We start from the raw sequence: 6,461 nt of genomic DNA, 5'->3' as shown, positions 1-6,461 counted from the left end.
AGTATTCAAGAAAGCCTCTCTGATATGGGGACATTTGGGCAGAATAAAGGAAGGGAACTGAGCCATGTGGATATCTGAGGAAAGAGCAGTCCAGACAGATGCTGTAGTAAGTGCAAAGGCCCTGAGGTAGAAGTACTCCTCACATATTCAAAAAGCAGCAACGAGATCAGTATGGCCTGAGAACAGGGAAGTGGGTGACAGAAGATGAATTCAGAGATATGGAGTGAGTACAGGAAGCATTATAGACCTTGAATGACATGGCAAGGACTTTGGATTTTACTCTAAGTGAAATGGGAGTCATTGGAAGGTTTTGAGCAGAGCAGTAACATAATCTGATTTATATATTTTTTAGGGTTTTTTTAAATTAAAACTTTATTTTTAGAGCGGTTTTGGGTTCACAGAAAAATTGAGGGGGGATGTAGAGATTTCTCATATACCTCCTGCCCCTACACACACAGTCTCACCTATTATCAACATCCCTTATCATTTGCTACAACTGACGAACCTACACTGATACATCATAGTTACCCAAATCACTACTGAACTAATTCAGGTGAGTGATACTGAGGCTTGGACTAGGCCTTTGGTGGTAGAGGTGGTAAAAGAAATCAGATTCAGGACGTATTTTGAAAGTAGAGCTTCAGCTGAGTTGCCGTTTCCTGCTGTGGAAAGGATCGTGGGAGAAGGCAGGTCTATCCATTTGGGACATGTTAAGTTTGAGTTGCATGATAAAAATGCTAAATAGTGGTGCCAGGAAGACAAGGAGTCTATAGTTTAGGGCCAGGCTGGGGTTTGGACATAAAACTTGAAAGACATCAGTATGGAAATGGTATTCAAAGTCAAGAGGCTAGATGAGATCACCGAGAAAATGAGTTAGAGAAGGCAGGTTGACTCAAGAACTGAGCCTTGAGCAGTCCTGACATTTCAAGATGAAGAGGATAAAGAAGAAACTAAGAAGCAGTGGACTGTGAGGTGGAGGAGATCCGAGAAAGAGAGGGTCCAGAAGGCCAAGAGAAAAAAGTGTTTCAAGAAGGAGAAAGTGGGGGAGGGTATAGCTCAGTGGTAGATTGTGTGCTTAGCATGTGCAAGGTCCTGGGCTCAACCCCCAGTATCTCCATTAAAAATAAATAAATAAACCAAATTACCTCCCTCAGCCAAAGCAAAACCAAACAAACAAACAAACAAAAAAGGAGAAAGTAACCACCTGTAGCCAATAAGTTGAGAGTTAGAGAAAATGAATACTGAAAATTGACCATTGGATTTGGCAAGTAAACACCCTAACTGAACTCAAACTTACTTTAGGGAGAGTATTAGGGCTGAAACCCTGAGAGGAGCGGTTTTCAGAATGAGTGGGAGGGGAGGAAATGTCTTTACAAAAGTAAAGGCAACCTCTTCAAGGAAAGTTGCTGTAAAGAAGTACAGAGAAATGGGGCAGTACTTGGAGAAGGTGTGGAGTTGAGAGAAGTTAAATGGAAGTTTCACCACTAAAACCAAGCAAATGAAATAAGACAAAACCAAGAGCTTTGTTTTCATTTGAAATTGGAGCGATCGCATGTTTGTATGCTGATAGGAATGATCCAGAAAGCAGAGAAATTTTCTTGAAATAGGTAGAGAGTTAGATTTAACCCAAGGTTGAAGTCTCTAAGGTAGGAATGAGGAAGCTTTTAGCTGCATCATTCTCGAGTGATTTACAGGGAAAGCTGAGAGAGGAACTGTCAGTTAGCCTGGACCTATTGACAAAGGAGAATATCGGTGAGCAAAGATAAAGGAACAGAAAGTTCAGGAACCTTCAGAAAAGAGGTCAGTGAAGAAATCTGAAGTGAATCTATAGGATATAAAAAACAAAACATGGCTAACCAGAAAAGCTGTTCTGGGAAATTTTGTTTATAGATGTGTAGAAGTCAACTTCTACACAAATCCAAATCCTACCAAAGTCCTTTGGTTGGGTTTGAGTCTTATAAGTTATTTATTGTGAATTAGTATGTGCTTTACATTAAAAAATATTAGACAATCTAGAAGTACATAAGATAAAAAAATGAAAGCATACACACTCTCTCATATTCTACTCTCTAGGGAGAACCACAATTGGTGCCTATCCTTACAGATATGTATGGGTATATTTATACACACACATGTATGTATGTATAATTTTTAACAATAGAATCATATATACTATTCATACTATTCTGCAACTTGCTTCTGATACCTAACAATATGTCTTTTGTATTTTTAGATCTCAATAAAATAACTCTACCTCCGTCTTTATAAAAAAAGTATGAATAGGCAATACATGAACATGATACACTATATAAAAGGGCCAGGAAGGTATATATAGTATCACCCTCCAGCCTCCCAACAGTTTCTCCCCAGAGGCAACCACTATTACGAGTTTCTTAAATGTTCTTCCACAGCTGGGCAATGTATATAAATACGGATATGTTTGTATTTATACAAACAGTAGGTTACCATACATGTTGTTCTATACATTGCTTTTTAAATTTTAACTGTGTATCTTAGAGATCATTCCATATAGAGCTGCCTCATTCTTCCAAATGGCAACATTGTATTCTGTATTTAATCAAATCCTATAGCTGGATATTTCTAACTTTTCACAGAGAGGTAAATGCAACCATACTGAGCAACAATTTAGCATTTATTCAGCAAAAAAAAAAAAAAAAAAGAAGAAGAAGAAGAAGAAGAAACCAAAATACAGAAGTAAGACCAAAAGAAGGCATTTTAGGCTGCAAAGAACTATTGGTTAAACCTTAGGCTGAGGCCTTGTCTATGTGGCACTAAAATAAATTTCTTGAAAAGCAATTCAAAATTCTAGGCACTTATATTCTAATTTTCAAAAAAGAATTGATCTTTTTATTACTTTCAAGTAAGATATGAACAGTGAAGAGCATCTCTCTGTTTTGGGCACCTAAACCCTCTTAACAACCTTGATGAAGCATTTTTGGGGACCAGTCAGTGAAGGTCTAGAAAGTCATTTTTTGTTCATAGAAACACCTGGTTAAGAAACGGTTCTCCTCCATTTGGTATTTGTCAATGGCTATTACAGTTGATACTATACAGAGAGGATGGTTTTACAGATACTCCAAATAAAATAATGTCACTGAAATAACACATCTACTAGGAAACTCCAGGGGGGAAAAGTGATGTTTTTCCCTGTATATAAAATACATTATTAATTGAACTGTCTAGAAACACAGTGTCTTGTGGTGGCTGGAGTTTTAAGGTATGAGTCTCGTGTCAATTCTGTGACCACTGAGTATATGAAGTTGCATTATTCAGTTCTCTTTGCTTAAGTTTCCCATTTGGAAGACAAGAGAAATAATTGTATCTGGTGCCTCTTATCTACCCCCAGGCCATGCTGAGAGAAGCAGAAATGAGACCCTGCACACGGTGGAAAGTTTTCCATTAAGGTATTGTTTCTGTCATCATGTTGATATGACACTGACCAAGTGATGTCTCAAGGTTGAGAGGCAGAGAGATGTGTGAATCAGAATCAACTGGGGAGATTTTTCAAGCCACTCTCTCCCTGGCCCCATCCTTCCATCCCCCAGTTGCAAACTACTGTAACTGAAGAAAACTTCAGTGACTGGTTCCAGCAGGTATGGGACATCAGTATTGGGTTCTAAATAGTGGGAGATGTGCACATGGTGATTAAGGTCAATGTCTTCCGTTTCAGGAAAAGCTGAGTTTGAATGTTGACCCCACTCCCTCATTAACTATAGGATTTTGAACAATCTATTTCACCTTTAGAAGCCTTCATTTCCCCACCCATAAAGCACTTGCCTTTAAGATTGGTTTGTGGCTGCCATGTAGTTAGTACTCAATAAATAGTTCTGCCATTGGTTCATTGCTAACTCCAACCCCAACTGTCCACTCTGAACCATGGATTTCAGGCAATCTTTGTCATTCTCTCACAAAGGTTTAATAGATATAGGATATATGCTTAAATATACAATTTTAAGGCTGGAAATAACTCTAAAACCATAACAATTACCCTCACCAAACCCTCATCTTATGGTTAGAAAAACTGAGGCTTGGAAAAACAAGAGATTTATCCAAGGCTACAGGCTATGTGGAAGGGCCAGGACTAGAGCCATACCTTCTGGCTTCCAGTCTAGCGATTTTCACTTCCTGCCTCTCAGACCACACACTTGATAAAAATAAGATGTTCTTGCTTTAAGAAGTTAATGATGAGAATGTTATTTCCTTTCTGCGACTGGGTCAGTCATGTCATCACATAGAACAAGAAAAATCCTATGAGATGGCCCTCATCCACCTAATAAAATTAATAGCACAGAAAGATATGGAAAACTACCTCCTGCTATTGCAGATGGAGCATCCAAAGGCCCAGAGAGGAGCGAGCAACAGCCTAGACCTAGGACCCAGAGAGAGACCCATGTTGTGAGGGGAAAGACAGGAAGTAAGGAGGAGAGGGCCCAGTACTCCTTACTGGCAAAAAATCTGCTTCCCCAGATTGGTCCAGGATTTCAAGCTGCTCTGCCTCCCCTGAGAATTTACAAGGATTTCCAAAAGCTGCGTGTTTTTTCACGTGGCTGCTGCTTCCTCACGCCTTTCATTCTTGCCCTTGTGATTAATACAGACATTCGTGTATCTGCAATGAACTGATACTATGAGTCCCCTGCCCTGGGTGAACATGAAGGTGCCCAGACCCACAGGGAATTCAGGAAGCAGAGCAGGGGCAGTGACTGACACCCAGAAACTTTACATTCAAGTCAGCATACGACGGCTAGATCTGTGCCTCTAAAAATAGGCCCAAAGGATCTTCAAGGCTCCCTCAACAGGGCGGGGTGCCAACACCGCCTGAAGAGCTGTACTACGGTCTGATTCCCAGGACTCAGTGGAGGGGAGGGGAAGGTCACAGGACTGGAAGCACACCCAGTCCAGTTCTGGGCACCTGCCCGTCTGCCCACGAATGACCACTGCGGAATCTAAGGAAAACGGACAGCCCCCTAAGCTCAGTCTGGAGTCTCTGACTCCGAGCATGGCCCGGCCCTGCGACCGCAGCAGTCTCCATTCCAGCCCTGATCACCGTCAGGAAGGCGAGTGTTACCTCCTGCTTGGCCTCCAGTTCTGTGGTCGCCAGTGTAACCCAACGATCATAAATTTCAAACTCAGCTACATGTTGCCCTACTTCTAACTCTGACTGCCTGCAACTTGCCCTTTGGGAAAACAGCTTTACTCCTGAGTGCACTCTGCTAAATGAGTGCCACCTTGTCTCTTTCCTCCACATCATCATGATAATTAATGAGCAACAATATCATCCCTGGTGGTTGTGTTCTTATTAGGTGTTAACTGGCCTTAGCATCATTATCTCATTAGGCCTTTCCACCTAAATTACTTTATCAGCTTCCCTCCGAAGGGGGTCTGGTACTGTCTGGCTGAAAGGAATCCCCTGTACAAACATAAGAGTGAAAGCATAATCACAGGCATTTAGACCTGCTCCAGATATTAATCTTCTTGAAAAATTAACACTATTTCTACTAGAGGGAATACTTTACATTGCTGTAAATTCTCTCATCCAAGGTGCTTAAAGCAAATACTCAAAAGCTTTTTAACTTAATCTCACTCACTTGATGAGGGGAAAAAAATGTTGTAGAAGAATATATTCTAAAATATTTACAGTAGTTAAAACCACCCCCTTCCATCACTGCCCACATTTCTATTTGGATAAATTATCTCCAGTTTTTTATTAAGAGGCTGAATTTCAGATTTTCCTATAAAAGGCTGTGAACAGGTTTGTGCACTTAGTCCCCACTTCAGTTGTTCCAGATGCAATCTTTTCTTCAACTTCCCCTAAAAATGCTTCACTTTCCTTTCCTTTAATAGCACTCATTTTATAATTCAACATTTTGCAAAAGGTGGATGAAGATAGTTCTACTCATTGATGAATGGAGAACACAGACTAATACATTTCTCTAAAAATGCTTTCATTCTTGAGGACTAATGACTCTCATTGCTTCTTCTATTGTCCTGGCAACTTCATGTTAGCCATGAACTCTTATAAGCTTTTCCTCCTTTACTTCTAGGTTGTGCACATTCTCCAAAGGTTGGGGGACGTGCCATCAAAAGCTCAGGCCTACCCTGTCTAGCTATTAGTCACCTTTTGTTTCCCATCCCAATTACCTCCTCCCTTTCTTGCTGTCCCGAGTCCCTTAATCATCTCCCATGTAACTCATCATTCATCCTCACTTTCCCTTGTAATTTCCTATTTTTAAATGTCTTATTATCTCATATTCCTCATCACCCACTTATCCTTCAAACTCTGTTGTTCATTTAATTTTCCCACCATTTATGTAGCTGTTTGGTTGGCAGTGTTCATTTCCCCTTCTTGCTTACCCAAACATTAGTCATCTCTTTCCCCTCTCCTTCCTGCTTTCCAACTTCCAAGTTCTTTTTTCCGAAGGTGCAGATCATGATTTGAAATG

The sequence above is a fragment of the Camelus bactrianus genome, chromosome 7 (assembly GCF_048773025.1).
Source record: "Camelus bactrianus isolate YW-2024 breed Bactrian camel chromosome 7, ASM4877302v1, whole genome shotgun sequence".
Classification (NCBI taxonomy): Eukaryota; Metazoa; Chordata; class Mammalia; order Artiodactyla; family Camelidae; genus Camelus; species Camelus bactrianus.
The sequence above is the reverse complement of the archived record's forward strand: the minus strand, read 5'-3'. Positions refer to the sequence as shown.